This window comes from Erpetoichthys calabaricus, chromosome 10, assembly GCF_900747795.2.
Source record: "Erpetoichthys calabaricus chromosome 10, fErpCal1.3, whole genome shotgun sequence".
NCBI classification, from domain to species: domain Eukaryota; kingdom Metazoa; phylum Chordata; class Cladistia; order Polypteriformes; family Polypteridae; genus Erpetoichthys; species Erpetoichthys calabaricus.
This window is the reverse complement of record NC_041403.2, coordinates 153387731-153403792: the sequence shown is the minus strand read 5'-3', so window position 1 is coordinate 153403792 and position 16062 is coordinate 153387731. Positions and strand designations below refer to the sequence as shown.

General features: G+C 38.9%; 1 long non-coding RNA gene and 6 other non-coding genes across 7 annotated transcripts; 4 read left to right on the top strand and 3 right to left on the bottom strand.

The window, feature by feature from the left end:
• Nucleotides 1–955: 955 nt before the first annotated feature.
• On the bottom strand, nt 956–1047 carry trnai-uau (transfer RNA isoleucine (anticodon UAU)). Its single transcript is given in 2 exon segments — nt 956–991; nt 1010–1047. It is a non-coding gene; the product is annotated as a tRNA-Ile (tRNA).
• A 2322-nt stretch (nt 1048–3369) lies between these two features.
• Nucleotides 3370–3459, top strand: trnar-ucu (transfer RNA arginine (anticodon UCU)). Its single transcript is given in 2 exon segments — nt 3370–3406; nt 3424–3459. It is a non-coding gene; the product is annotated as a tRNA-Arg (tRNA).
• Nucleotides 3460–3846: 387 nt separating this feature from the next.
• Nucleotides 3847–3938, bottom strand: trnai-uau (transfer RNA isoleucine (anticodon UAU)). The gene is given in 2 exon segments: nt 3847–3882; nt 3901–3938. It is a non-coding gene; the product is annotated as a tRNA-Ile (tRNA).
• A 1203-nt stretch (nt 3939–5141) lies between these two features.
• trnar-ucu (transfer RNA arginine (anticodon UCU)) lies at nt 5142–5231 on the top strand. Its single transcript is given in 2 exon segments — nt 5142–5178; nt 5196–5231. It is a non-coding gene; the product is annotated as a tRNA-Arg (tRNA).
• Nucleotides 5232–7393: 2162 nt separating this feature from the next.
• On the bottom strand, nt 7394–7485 carry trnai-uau (transfer RNA isoleucine (anticodon UAU)). Its single transcript is given in 2 exon segments — nt 7394–7429; nt 7448–7485. It is a non-coding gene; the product is annotated as a tRNA-Ile (tRNA).
• Nucleotides 7486–7553: 68 nt separating this feature from the next.
• Nucleotides 7554–10621, top strand: LOC114659574 (uncharacterized). Its single transcript, XR_003717567.2, has 4 exons — nt 7554–7706; nt 9701–9752; nt 10171–10297; nt 10392–10621. It is a non-coding gene; the product is annotated as an uncharacterized LOC114659574 (long non-coding RNA).
• A 4647-nt stretch (nt 10622–15268) lies between these two features.
• On the top strand, nt 15269–15358 carry trnar-ucu (transfer RNA arginine (anticodon UCU)). The gene is given in 2 exon segments: nt 15269–15305; nt 15323–15358. It is a non-coding gene; the product is annotated as a tRNA-Arg (tRNA).
• The last annotated feature ends 704 nt before the right edge of the window (nt 15359–16062 follow it).

The window sequence follows — 16062 nt, the reverse complement described above, 5'->3', positions numbered from 1 at the left end:
ATTAATATGTATAGATAACTTCTCCCCACTTTCCCTTCTACATTTATAACCTCAGGCAATTAGGTGTAGTAAAAGATAATCAGGAGTTAAGTTACAATTTAAACAATGTATTATTGGTAATATTCATAAATAATAACAATATGCAAAGTACATTGGAATATTGGCAACCATACAACCTGATTAAATGGTGATGTGTAGTTTCAGGCAGCACACAGACTTGTTAGTTACTTAAAATGTCTCTAGTTACGCCATCATTTGTGGTCAGCTTTCTTCAGAACAGGCCGCATGCCTGTCTCAAAATGGCTGCTGAGCTGTGCTCTTCATTGTGTTGCCCTTGTCAGTTCATGGTGTGAGATGGTCATTCAGCAGTTTGGTAAGAGAGAGAGAGAGGGTGAGAAAGCAAGCAAGTTTATGGGTGTTCTGTCCAACCACTACAGCCAATAGTGCATCATTGTACTTAAAGGCTTCTGATACAAGCTAATTCCAAACAGCCACACTTCAGACCAATGGGGTAAAGAACACCTTAACACCTGCCATCCCCTAAAACCATATGTTAAGGTAAAGCTTGGCAGTTAGGCAGCCTGGCATTTCCTGTGGGAGTTGAGACTTCAGAGAAACATTTACCAAACTTGTTTCAGGCACTTCCCCCAAATCCTGCCATAAAATTCAAACAGACTCAGTCCTGATGTGGGTGGGGTGGGGGGTTGTAAACATGAATGCTTCTCACTAATGTAACACATTACATTGCTTTGCCTAAGTTACAAATAAAGACATACAAAATATTTATCAACTTGTATGCAAAATCTCACATCACAACAGTTTCTAATTATCATTTCTAGAGGAAGTATGCAAGTGAAAACTGTAAAGGTCAAAATACTGAGCCCTGCAGAACACCATATTTAACTTCTATAATAATTATCAAGACAGCAGAAGACAAGCTTGCCTCGAGACAAGATGCTACAGGTGAGGCTTGAACTCACAACCTCGGCATTACACTCAGACACTGTCATATAAGTACCGTGCGCTAACCAGTTGCGCCACTGGAGCTCTCCAATGACAGTGCCAAAAATAATAGCTCTATGTGTCAGAGGGGGACACTTTTACATTTTTTTGTGCACTGGGTGGTTCCATTAGGCACCCACTGTTGGGACTGGGGGGTGAGAAGTTAAAAGGCTATCTGTACTTATTAGTGGTATTTGCTGTCTTGCCAGGGAGTCACTGCTTTGAAGTCTGGCCTTGGTAGAATGTCTGTATTTACCTGGCTTGGAAATATTGGTTCCTAATCAGCATATCTGTACTTATTAATGTTTGGTAACCATACATTTTCTTAACTTGTGTTTTTATTAATTGTTAAACCCAGGCAATTTAGATGTGCCATTGATTAAACTGTTTGTCCAGGACTGACAACAGAGGGGTGACGTAAATATAAACTGCTGGCCAGAAGAAGGCAGGAGGGAGAGTCCACAGGAAACGCTGCCAAGACACTCGGACAGGGCACAGGGGCTCGCAGGCAGACAAGGGTACCTGGCTGGCACGACGTGAGGCACAAGGACGGCAACATTTACTTCCAGGGTGGAAGAGACAGCTCCACAAGGAGAAGCCAGTTGTGGGTCCAGCGAAAGAGGGAAGCAGCATGAGAGGACCAAGCGAAGCTGACAGACGAGAAATGAGGCGTGCCTACGTCCCAGCAAACAAGGAGCCCAGAGTGGAAGAAAAAGGGACAACGAAGAGACGCTGACAGGGAGTCAACAATTTGACACAACTTCTGCCGAGGAACAGAGTGCATCCATGAACAATTAAGTGTTGGGGTAACACAGTGCCCAAACTGGACTCTGCACCACTAAAGGTTGTATCCTCCAAACCTTGTTTTTACGGACTTTTAGAGTGTGGACTGTGTATTTTCCTTTTACAAAAAAGGAAATTAATTCCTGATATGTTTAGGTTCTGTTATGTTTGTTTATCTTTTTAATGTACCTTATGTTGCCTTGTACAATAGAATATACTGTTGCCTTTTTCTGAAATTACTGTTGTGTCTTTCATTGTGTGTTTACTCACCGCCCAATTTAAAGAAACCTGTGTGCTATTACTGGTAAGTTTCAGGAGTTCCCAGTCTCTTAATAAAACTGGGTGGCGTAGTCGGATATTTTAATGGTGTCTAAGTTAGATTACCTATAAGTGTGACCAGACACCTGTGACACTATGAATGTGCGTATCTTTCGAACAACATTCGCTGAAACCCAAATTACATATATAGCACTGATTGGAATTTGCTCAAGCCGGCTCTTGGACTAATATGCATTTCTCGAGAGGTCGGTGTGTGCAGAAAGCACTTGTCTTAAGGCAAATTTCAGACAGCAACGAGGAGGTAACGTTTTTTGTAATCCATTGCATTACACACTCGTCATTCAATGTGAAATGCATGAAGAAAAGAATAAATCGCAATAGAAAGCTCTTCTGGCATAAATCGTTCACTGACATTGGCTTCTCTGTAGACCATGCACAAAACATCTTGGATGTAATCTAACGCAAATGAAATGTTTACTTTTCAAAATCTCCATTTTATGGATTTTAAGCTGAAGTCAACCTTCTGTGGATGTACGAGTGGAAGTGTCTCGTAAGTGTTGGCAGGAAAAATTCCACATATCTATTTAGTGAGAAAACAAAGTGATCACGCATTTCATTCATGTCTGAAAACCTCAAGTATTTCTTCTTGCTTTTTATTCGGCATTTCCTACAATATTTTCTCATTTCCTAAAGACACTAGAGATTCGGTTATCTATTACTTTCATTTAACGTTTGGTAAAGGTACTTTTGCGATAGCCAGGACACCAGCCTGTGTATATTTAATTCAAGGGGAGTGTGTTTTGTCTGGATGTGCTGAAAATTGGAAGCCGCCGGTTGCTTTAATTCATTCAGAATACTGGTTTTTCTTAAATTTATTCAGAGCCCAAGTTCCTAACCGTTATCATTTTTTCTGCAGCTCACACTCTGGATGGAATTCGTTTTTTTAGTTTTAGCCTTTAGTTTTTTATATGGAAAGAAAATAGTAGGAGTTTCTGGAAATGTTCTCTTGCTGGTTATGTCATTTACACTCAGAACACAAGCTCAAATTCAAGTATAAAAATGACATATAATTTTCTCCTTGTAGAAAGCTGTCGTTTTCTTGCTCTGTTTCTCTTCATATACCGAAGTCTGAAGGAAGATCTCTGTTGAAGCCCGTTTCTTTAAAATACACTGGAGATTGTCACTGATTGAAATATCGGCAAACCAGCTTTGTGATCCTTTTCATTATATTCTGCATTTTAGGCTGCGGAGGAAAAATGGGTCCTTCTTTGCAATCCTGCAATGCACGGTGAAGGTCGTACTGCTGGCTCTGTGGCGCAATGGATAGCGCGTTGGACTTCTAGTCCTCACTGAAGAGTGATTCAAAGGTTGTGGGTTCGAGTCCCACCAGAGTCGCATCTTTAGCGAATCTCATCTCCTTCGGACAATATCTCGTGCGTCTTGCTACGCTAACCTCGTCTTGCGACGTGCCTTCAGAATCCGCAACTTCGGGTTTACTATGCAGGGTTTGTGCTGCGTGTTTGCAAAGAACAGGTGTGCCGTCAGCAGAAATGGCACGTTTGTGCGACCAGCCGACAGTTCTTTTGTGTCTGAGGGTACTATGCGAGAGAGCAATCACAACATGAGCATAACGCATGTATTGAAAGAGTAAGAAAAGTTTAGAGATGAAGCCCCAGATAAACAAAAGATCTTCAGAGAGTGTACTTCGTCATCATGAAACGAAATGCTCGGTCTAAAGGAATTAATCAAGGCAGCAGAAGACATGCTTGCCTCGAGACGAGCTGCTCCAGGTGAGGCTTGAACTCACAACCTCGGCATTACACACAGACACTGTCATATAAGTACCGCGCGCTAACCGGTTGCGCCACTGGAGCTCTACTAAGACAACACCAAAAATAATAGCTCTATGAATGTGCGTACCTTTCGAACGACATTCGCTGAAACCCAAATTACATATATAGCACTGATTGGAATTTGCTCAAGCCGGCTTTTGGACTAATATGCATTTCTCGAGAGGTCGGTGTGTGCAGAAAGCACTTGTCTTAATGCAAATTTCAGACAGCAACGAGGAGGTAACGTTTTTTGTACTCCGTTGCATTACATACTCCTCATTCAATGTGAAATGCATGAAGAAAAGAATAAATCTCAATAGAAAGCTCTTCTGGCATAAATCGTTCACTGACATTGCCTTCTTTGTAGACCATGCACAAAGCATCTTGGATGTAATCTAACGCAAATGAAATGTTTACTTTTCAAAATCTCCATTTTATGGATTTTAAGCTGAAGTCAACCTTCTGTGGATGTACGAGTGGAAGTGTCTCGTAAGTGTTGGCAGGAAAAATTCCACATATCTATTTAGTGAGAAAACAAAGTGATCACGCATTTCATTCATGTCTGAAAACCTCAAGTATTTCTTCCTGCTTTTTATTCGGCATTTTCTACAATATTTTCTTATTTCCTAAAAACACTAGAGATTCGGTTATCTATTACTTTCATTTAACATGTTTGTTAAAGGTACTTTTGCGATGGCCAGGACACCAGCCTGTGTATATTTAATTCAAGGGGAGTGTGTTTTGTCTGGATGTGCTGAAAATTGGAAGCCGCCGGTTGCTTTAATTCATTCAGAATACTGGTTTTTCTTACATTTATTCAGAGCCCAAGTTCCTAACCGTTATCATTTTTTCTGCATCTCACACTCTGGATGGAATTCGTTTTTTAGTTTTAGCCTTTATTTTTTTATATGGAAAGAAAATAGTAGGAGTTTCTGGAAATGTTCTCTTGCTGGTTATGTCATTTACACTCAGAACACAAGCTCAAATTCAAGTATAAAAATGACATTTCATTTTCTCCTTGTAGAAAGCTGTCGTTTTCTTGCTCTGTTTCTCTTGATATACCGAAGTCTGATGGAAGATCTCTGTTGAAGCCCGTCTCCTTAAAATACACTGGAGATTGTCACTGATTGAAATATCGGCAAACCAGCTTTGTGATCCTTTTCATTATATTCTGAATTTTTGGGTGCGGAGGAAAAATGGGTCCTTCTTTGCAATCCTGCAATGCAGGGTGACGGTCGTACTGCTGGCTCTGTGGCGCAATGGATAGCGCGTTGGACTTCTAGTCCTCACTGAAGAGTGATTCAAAGGTTGTGGGTTCGAGTCCCACCAGAGTCGCATCTTTAGCGAACCTCATCTCCTTCGGACAATATCTCGTGCGTCTTGCTACGTTTACCTCGACTTGCGATGTGCCTTCAGAATCCGCAACTTCGGGGGGGTATTTTTCGTACGTCGCTTAAACCATCCGAGATCAGGTGCCTCATCTTGAATGAGTTAATGCCAGTGAATCTCATCCAGATAAGTCGGTTTTTCAAACGCAGCTGTGTATTAGACTAGTTGAGCTGGATCTAATCATACGAGATGAATGCGCGCGCCCGCGCTGAGTGAAAAGCCCATATATATTGAGTCTAGAAAACATGATCAGCAAGTCTTTGATTGGCTGTAACAAAATGACGAAAGAACGGGCGCATTTTTTTTTTTCACACACGTGGCGCAAGACCTTTTATTCGAAGGACACGAAGAATTTCAAGATTTAATATACACAAGGGGTAACACTGCAAAAGCAGCCCAGACCAGAAAAGACGGCTGGCAAAAAGTGGCCGAAAAAATTAAACGCTAAGTAGTGTACATTGTACTTAGTGAATGCAGCGTTTCATTTCCTATGTGTCAGATTAATTATTATTTAATATGTCATAATTCCAGATCAAACGTGAGCACAAGGAGAACATGGGAACAGGTTAAAGTGAAGTACAAGAATATACTTAAAACTGGTAAATATTGGTATATAACTATTTAAAGAATTGTTGACATGAAGAATCATATATAACATAAAAAACATTAATTTTAAAGCTAATAAGGAGGCAGACAAGCAAAAAACAGGTGGAGGTCCACGCGGTCCAGACCTAACCCCTGCAGAAGAGTTGGCTCTCCAGCAAAATGCCCATCGCCCTGTTTCTGAGGGCATTCCAGGGGGAAGCTCCTCCTCAGAACCAGTGGCAGGATGCAGTGGTCACTTCATTTCAGGTAAAGGATGGTCATTGCATATTTGTCCTCCATGTGTGCTATAGGTATGTTCCATATAGCCCTCTTTTTTGTTGGGTCAGTTGCAAGGAATGTCATATCCCTTGAACCTGTGTCTGACCAACGAGATATTAACGAAGGTCAAATATTTGATGAAGACACTGTGTCTGATTATTCATCAGGAGGAGATGTACATTTTCCAAATAATGTTTGATCAAACTCCACTCTGACCAGTTCCATGTGACCCAGTCACATTTGGAAATCCTGGTAATGAGAATGTTAGGCTGATTGAGATTCTTCGTGGAACTGTGGGTGTTTTAGCCTGTGTATTACCTACCTGCAATGGCATGAAACGCCTCTTTTATTGTCTGCACACGCAGGTGTCCAGGAAACACAATGAAAACCTGAAGGAAATGTTTCAGAGCCAAACAGACTTTACGAATTGCCTGGCAAACTGCACTTTTCGATCGCTGTTCCGCATCGCCTACAGTATATAAAAAAAGTGCCGCTTGCAAGAAACCTCAAAGCAATGCCTACTGTCTGTGTGGTTGTGAGAGCCCGACTTCGCCGAGTTTGACTTCGAATATACGGAGCTAATAAATCTTTGAGGTACAATATTCCCCCTCGGCTAAAGCGGTATCTTTCGTACAGAATTTCCTCCGGGGGCAATAAAGGATCTTGCCGATCGCGCAAAACCCTCTTTATATGAAATTCTCTTCCTATAATTTGCACACCAATATCAATTGGTCGCTCATTCATGAACGGCGAAGCCCTGACTGGATGACTTCCACACCGTCACTGATCACGTGTGTAAACTAATCCTTGTTTAGGTTTGCGGATTTGGATGTGTTGCTATGACAACACTTCCAGCAAGAGTTTCAAAAAACCGACAGATCCAGGATCAGGCCAAATCGTCAACAATTACATCCGGCTAAGCGAGTAATCCACGTACGAAAAATACCCCCCGGGTGTACTGTGCAGTGTTTGTGCTGCGTGTTTGCATAGAACAGCTGTGCCGTCCGCAGAAATGGCACGTTTGTGCGACCAGCCGACGGTTCTTTTGTGTCTGAGGGTACTATGCGAGAGAGCAATCACAACATGAGCATAACGCATGTAATGAAAGAGTAAGAAAAGTTTAGAGATGAAGCCCCAGATTAACAAAAGATCTTCAGAGGGTGTACTTCATTATCATGAAACGAAATGCTCGGTCTAAAGGAATTAATCAAGACAGCAGAAGACATGCTTGCCTCGAGACGAGCTGCTCCAGGTGAGGCTTGAACTCACAACCTCGGCATTACACGCAGACACTGTCATATAAGTACCGCGCGCTAACCGGTTGCGCCACTGGAGCTCACCGAGAAAAGGAGAAGCATCCACTGGCAGAGCCACAGCACCATACGTCACCGCAGTTTCAGACCCGCAGTTGTAGACCCGCAGTTTTAGACCCGGAAGTGACGTTACCATTTCTAGGCAAGCCGAAAACAACACCTCCATTTATCGAACACAAGTCTTGGTTTTTAGCACGAGCGCAGCATTTTCGAGCACAAACAAAATATGACAGAAAACAGCACGGTATTGTTATTATTATTATTATTATTATTATTCCTGTTATTCTTAACTATAATTATAAAACTGTACATTTTGCAAAACGTTTTTCAAAACAGTTTAAAAAGTTAACGTTACGTTTACATGTATGTAATCTTTGGCAGGCGAGTTAATTGTTAATGACTGCAACACTGGTTACGGTGGTTTGCCTCATAAAAACTGGGGAAATCGACACTTAATGTTGCATTGTCAGCAAAATACGATAAAAATGCATTTTGCCCAAAGTTCAGTCTATGTTCTTGATGAACGGAAAATTCCCAGTATTTTAAGACGATATTTAACTTAAATTAAGATCTTTTAAGTTCCGTTTTATTGTGTGTTATATATTTTATAAATTGTATTCATCCAGCCATCCATCCATTCATTTCCTAACGAATGTTAACGTAGTGTTTATTTAACTTTTAATTTTTTTCTTTTTTGGGGGGTGAGCGCGACTTTTTTAAATGAAAATGAAACAATAAACATATTCCTGTTCGGTTAAGAAGTGAACATTAAGTCTTTAAATGAGAAAGTAATCTAGGGATAAGCTTCAAAATTCTACACCACTTTATAATAAATTATGTTTTCTTATTTAGCCAGTGAAGTACTGTCAAATGATGTTGTTTTTAAGAAAGCTGTGAAATTAAAACCCTTTGCCCAAATTGAATGTTCAGAATTTGGTGCATTAGTTAACAAATCTAAATCTTCCTTCATTTTTTTACTACATTTGTGAAAGATCTTTTACTTTCTCTCTGGTAAGCCACATTTAAGTATTATAAATTAGTTTTTAAATCTTGGATATGTATCTACATTATTTATACTGGCTAATAACCTCTTCTTAAGGTAAAAAAAAAATCTTTTTAACTGTAATCTATCAAATTATAGACCAATTTTCTAATCTTTCTTGTATTTCTAAAATTTAGAGAAAGGTGTAGGTAAGCGGTTCTCTATATTTTTGCAAATAAAAGTAATCTCTTGTAACATTTTTACCCAGGTACTGCATTAGTCAAAGTATTCAATGATTTGCAATCCACTGACCATGGTTGCATTTTTAGGCCCATAGTATAGCATCTACAGTAAGTGCCACATTTGATACTATAGACCATGATATTCATCTGATCAACTACATGAACCATCTCAGTGTTCTAAAATAGAGGTTTACCTAGTAGAAAGTAGATTCCTTGAAATTTTCATTTGTTGAAATCTAACAAAACAGAAGTGCTAGTCATTGGTTCGAAAGCTGCCTCTATCACTCAAGATACACTAATTCTAAACTTGGGTATATCTACAGTGAAAATTATGATCTTTCATTTGATACACATACTAAATATGTATCTAGAGTAGCCTTCATTTTACTTAAGAAATATTGCAAAAATTATGTTAGCATTCCATGATGCTAAATAACTTATCTGTGCTTTTATTACTTCTACATGGATCACCGTAAGGCTTTGTGGCTGATAACAGACTTAATTTAATTCAAAACACAGTGGCTGAAGAGCTTACAAGAGCAAGAGCCAGGAAATATGCACAGTATATATCACCCCTGTTTTACTTTCTTTTTATTTTCTTTCTGCAAATTTTGTATTTCGTATTGAATTATTAGGTACTGGTGATCACCTGTATCATTTTGTATAGTTAAGATTAACAATATTTGAAAAAAATAAGTGTTCATAAATGTTCTCTAATTTTGATCACCAATTTATGTGTACATGTAATATTTAAAACAATGAGGTTGATATTAATTACGTTTTAAGTTTCTAAGCATTGCAATTTTTTTAAAATTAATTCAAGTGTGTATTGTAAATATTTAAGTTATTCACATGCAAAATGCAGTCACACTATTACTGATAAACAACACATGCCTACTTTAAGAAGTTGTGCTTGTATTCTGCTTACATCAAGATTTTCTTACTCTACCTAATTATCAGCACATATTGGATATTTACATTTGTATGTGAAAGACTTATTTGTTTTTGTTACAGTAACAAGACAAAACGAATATCTTCAGGCACATGGATACTAATTAAAAACAAGGTTAGTTTATAGGGATGTCATTGAGAGGACTACAAGTAATGGTCATTGTTTTGTAACTTGCAGTAGGTGATATGAATCCATTTCAATTTCGGAATCTTCCACAGCAGTTGGTTGGGTGAGTGGATTGTGGAGTATTCATGTTGATGGTGAGACAATCAAAGAAACTTATTTTTTAGGTTGGGAATACTTTAGAACCACTATAAATAAATTGCGGTAAGTAGAGTGCACTGTACTGTATGCAAATAGATTAAATATTAATTTGAAATAATTATTCTGTGTGCTCCACAATATGCTCTGCACCTTGTCTTGAATGCGCTCTTTGACTTCACAGCTGTAAGCTTTCACTTATGTCTCTGATTATTTGTTAATATCTGTTACTGGTTTTAATGTTCTTTGTTTTTTTCCCTCTGCATGGCAGTGTGATTTACCCTTGATCAGGAGGTGCTGGTGCTTTATTCTATTGGAGAACTTTGCTGTTGGAAGTTATCTCTTTCTCTGTGGCTAACGTGTGAATATTTCGTACAGGACAAAGGCGTTCACTAAAGGTGAGGAGGTATACACTTAATATCTAATATGATTTAAATGGGCATGTAGAAATACATGTTTTGTTTAATTCTCTTTGTGGTCTTTTATCTAAAGGAACCACTAATAAAAAAGGACCTCCACACTGCAGTAAAATGGTTGCGCCAACATAGACGGTTGTTCAGAGGTGCCGTGTCTGAGCCCCATTTTCTGGAGATGGAGGAGGAGGACCAAAGCCGAGCTCTCCAGGACATCATCGATGCAGTCGAAACTGAAGATTTAATTTTGGCAAAAGAACCCTTTGTATTTATTTTTCAGTTTAGGGATGATATGGAACTTTTCACTCAGGAATGTCGGGATAAAATGAAACAAAGTAAACTGCATATTTAATGAATCAGTATAATTATTGTCTGTTGCTACATTGATTGTTACTTGTATTTTATTGTGCATTAATACTCTATTGATTTCAGTTTATAATACTTTGATTTTTCTGTTTTCCTTTGATGGTGGATAGTTTTTGAAAATAAACAATTTAACTGCAAGTCTTTTTTTGGGTCTGCTGCTCATTTTGAAATATTGATATTAGTTCTTCTTACTTATGTTAGTATTTTTAAAGCCCACTTAGTGCAATCTAAAGGCTCTTTTAAAATAATTTTTAAAAATATTTCATCACAGAACAAACACGAAAATTAGTAAAAATGTCTCCTTTTGGAAATAATAATGTAGTGGTTTTTTTTTTTTGAGGGTTTCCTTGGAGGACAGAACATAATTTTGTACAGCAGTGAAAGATTTGAGGTCTTGGACATTATGAAGATGCTGCTGTGCAATAATGTAATATTGTGGTTTTATACGTCACTACACACATTACTGAAGTACACTCAATGATAGTTTTACATAGCCTCACACTTCAGTCCTTCACAAATACAGTAGTTTACAAACATTGTATTTTAATTTCTCTTTGAGAAGCATGAAAGGTAATTGTGTTGAATCTCAATTTATGTTGACATTTTTTCTACATATGTACTATTGAGGGACTTTTTTTTTTTTAAATCAGATGGTCACTTTATTTTAACAATCAATGTAAATAACTTGTTTACTCTTTACTCTCAGATCACATTCTGTGTGTTTATCAAGCAGAACTTAATATTTTCATTTTCTACACAATACTGTAATACCTGTACAGTTCACACAGTGAGACACACAAACACACTCACTATGCATACACACTACTGGTGCCGTCATTGGTTCCTCTGTGGATTGGACTGTTGAATTAACACAATGGCTGTACATGCTGGGGTCTTTGGCACATGTCGTCCCAGTAGCATGTGAGGTGTCACCAATGGTTTACCCTGCTCCTCCAAGATGGCTCTGTCTCCTTCTCCCTGTTCCAGTCTCGGTTCAAGGTTGTCCAGATGACAAAAGTATTTTTTAGGAGATGTTCAATATGTTGAAAAAATTGCCTGTGGCCAGCATCCAGTGTAATGTTTTGTCTAAATTCTCCACTCCTCTTTTTGTAGCATTATAGTCCATTATCATTTCTGGCCATGGAATCTCCTATCCCTGTGCAGGTCACATTGTGCACGAAGGATGTGTCATTTGTTTAGACAAACATGAAGGTCTTCACTGTCCTGTTCTGTGTGGCCAGCAGTTGAGATGGGAGCTCTGGCTTATTTTTCCTTATTGTGCTAAGCATTGTTACCTTCATCTTGAGGAGCTCCTGTCCCAGTTTGTGTAAAAGTTATTGCATATGGCGTTGTGGCCATGCAGCTTATGTCATGTCCAGGGTAACCCTCACGCCTTAATTTCTCACAGCAGTTCCTCCATCTGACTTCCCTTTGTTAATGAAATGACATCCTCTGCTCTTCTGTATCTCTGTGCTTCACCTTGAGCAAGTTATTTGTAGCTTTGGACTGGGTTATCGTTTTAATGCAGATGATGCTTAGATCTATTTCGGTGTTAAAAGTGACACTTCATCACAGCTTTCTCAGCTCACAACTTGCCTTAGTGAAATTAAAGTAAAATTAAAACCTGAACAGAGCAAAACTCTTTAAAATGAAATTGCAACAAAACTGAACTCCTGCAAAGTGGCACTAAAGTGCAACTTAAGAAAACAAGCTCCTCTTCAGCCATTCTGGGTGATGATCTCATCAGACGTTCTTTTACTGCAAAGAATCTCGGTGTCACTTTGATTCCTCCTTTTTTATTTCACCCATGTAAGCCATATTAAACTTCCACCTGTGTCACCTTTCTTATGTTTGCTCATTCCTGTCCTTTTCTAATGGTGAGAATCTTGTCCCTGGTGTTATCACATCCAGCATTGATTATTGTAAGTAACTGTTGGCAGGTGCCACTTCTAATCGTATATCACAGCTCCAGCTGATTCAAAACTCAACTGCAAGAGTCCTGACACGGACCACCGACAGGGAGCACATCCCAGCCATACTGGGAAAAGCGCTATATAAATGTAATGAATTATTATTATTATCCTGCTGCACCTTCACTGCTCCCTATGTCTTACAGGATTGAATATCAAATTCTGTTACTGACCTGCCCACTAAGGTCCTCCGATTCTGAACCCCCCACTAACCTGCACTCTGTGGGTGACAGCAGGGTCTTCACTTGTATATAGCGCCCTGACTGTGGAATGACCTCCCAAAATTAATGACATCAGCTGACTCCATTCATTTGTTTTTAACTCATTTGATTAAGAAGACATTAAACAGACCTGACATTCTGCCCCTTCTTTCAGTTTACCCCCTCTATCTGTCCAGGGACTCGGGGTTTGCATTATCACAAATTATGTTATTTGTTCAAAAATTTGTTGTAGTATTATATGTTGTATTTTAGTCTGGATTATTGTCTTTTATTCTATTTGAATGTTTTGTATATCCTGTATTTATTTTTATTTAGTGGAAATATTTGTAGCCAATGTTATATAGGTCTTGATGTTCTTTCTGAATTTTTGGCATAGGAAGGGTGCTATATAAATAAATTAGGGTTATTAATAGTATTTTTTTGGTGGCTTATAATAATAAGTGACAAAAACTAGAGCAGTTCTATGTAAGGCAATTAATATATAGCATAATATAGAATATGGATTGTCGTTATCTTCACATACATGTTTAAAAATATTAGATTGGCTAAAATGTTTATTCTAAATTGGTTTAGAACAATATTGCACGCATGGATAGTACATTTTAAAAAATGTAATCACTTTTATTATTAATGTTTTACTAAAATCTAACGTGGTGCAAACATTGTAATTATATTGTATATTTCGTTTCATGAATGTAAACGAAAAACTATTTTCAAGTAACACAAATCTTAACGATTTTAATTTTGTCGATATGTTAAATGGTTCCTACACACCCGAACACAACGTAAATGTTAATAGTGTATTTCACAGAAACGATCGGTATTGTTTAGTTTGATGTATGACACGAGGTGATGGCAGAAACCCTCCGAACTTCACAAGGATGTGTATTATTTAGTTTGTTGTACTGTTTTTCCTTCTCAGTTTTATCTTTTAATTTCTGAACGGGTCCTTGACCCGACATTACTTTCCGGGCTTTGCCGAAACATGCCGAAACCTTCCAAAAGTTATCTTCCGATTCTCCGTCCTCAAACTGCGGTGACGTCAGTTCTGACTTGGAGAAGACTTACTTGCCGAGACCGGCCGAAACCTTCCGAAAGTAATGTTACGAAGTCAGTCCTGAAACGTCACTTCCGGGTCTACAACTGCGGGTCTGAAACTGCGGTGACGTATGGTGCTGTGGCTCTGCAAGTGGATAGTATTGGATAAAAGCGCCAAAAATAATAGCTCTATGAATGTGCGTATCTTTCGAACGACATTCGCTGAAACCCAAATTACATATATAGCACTGATTGGAATTTGCTCAAGCCGGCTCTTGGACTAATATGCATTTCTCGAGAGGTCGGTGTGTGCAGAAAGCACTTGTCTTAATGCAAATTTCAGACAGCAACGAGGAGGTAACGTTTTTTGTAATCCATTGCATTACACACTCGTCATTCAATGTGAAATGCATGAAGAAAAGAATAAATCTCAATAGAAAGCTCTTCTGGCATAAATCGTTCACTGACATTGCCTTCTCTGTAGACCATGCACAAAACATCTTGGATGTAATCTAACGCAAATGAAATGTTTACTTTTCAAAATCTCCATTTTATGGATTTTAAGCTGAAGTCAACCTTCTGTGGATGTACGAGTGGAAGTGTCTCGTAAGTGTTGGCAGGAAAAATTCCACATATCTATTTAGTGAGAAAACAAAGTGATCACGCATTTCATTCATGTCTGAAAACCTCAAGTATTTCTTCCTGCTTTTTATTCGGCATTTCCTACAATATTTTCTCATTTCCTAAAGACACTAGAGATTCGATTATCTATTACTTTCAATTAACATGTTTGGTAAAGGTACTTTTGCGATGGCCAGGACACCAGCCTGTGTATATTTAATTCAAGGGGAGTGTGTTTTGTCTGGATGTGCTGAAAATTGGAAGCCGCCGGTTGCTTTAATTCATTCGGAATACTGGTTTTTCTTACATTTATTCAGAGCCCAAGTTCCTAACCGTTATCGTTTTTTCTGCAGCTCACACTCTGGATGGAATTCGTTTTTTAGTTTTAGCCTTTATTTTTTTATATGGAAAGAAAATACTAGGAGTTTCTGGAATGTTCTCTCGCTGGTTATGTCATTTACACTCAGAACACAAGCTCAAATTCAAGTATAAAAATGACATTTAATTTTCTCCTCGTAGAAAGCTGTCGTTTTCTTGCTCTGTTTCTCTTGATATACCGAAGTCTGAAGGAAGATCTCTGTTGAAGCCCGTCTCCTTAAAATACACTGGAGATTGTCACTGATTGAAATATCGGCAAACCAGCTTTGTGATCCTTTTCATTATATTCTGCATTTTTGGCTGCGGAGGAAAAATGGGTCTTTCTTTGCAATCCTGCAATGCAGGGTGATGATCGTACTGCTGGCTCTGTGGCGCAATGGATAGCGCGTTGGACTTCTAGTCCTCACTGAAGAGTGATTCAAAGGTTGTGGGTTCGAGTCCCACCAGAGTCGCATCTTTAGCGAACCTCGTCTCCTTCAGACAATAGCTCGTGCGTCTTGCTACGTTTACCTCGACTTGCGATGTGCCTTCAGAATCCGCAACTTCGGGTGTACTGTGCAGTGTTTGTGCTGCGTGTTTGCATAGAACAGCTGTGCCGTCCGCAGAAATGGCACGTTTGTGCGACCAGCCGACGGTTCTTTTGTGTCTGAGGGTACTATGCGAGAGAGCAATCACAACATGAGCATAACGCATGTAATGAAAGAGTAAGAAAAGTTTAGAGATGAAGCCCCAGATTAACAAAAGATCTTCAGAGGGTGTACTTCATTATCATGAAACGAAATGCTCGGTCTAAAGGAATTAATCAAGACAGCAGAAGACATGCTTGCCTGGAAACAAGCTGCTCCAGGTGAGGCTTGAACCTCGGCATTACACACAGACACTGTCGTATAAGTACCGCGCGCTAACCGGTTGCGCCACTGGAGCTCACCGATAAAAGCGCCAAAAATAATAGCTCTATGAATGTGCGTATCTTTCGAACGACATTCGCTGAAACCTAAATTACATATATAGCACTGATTGCAATTTGCTCAAGCCGGCTCTTGGACTAATATGCATTTCTCGAGAGGTCGGTGTGTGCAGAAAGCACTTGTCTTAATGCAAATTTCAGACAGCAACGAGGAGGTAACGTTTTTTGTAATCCATTGCATTACATACT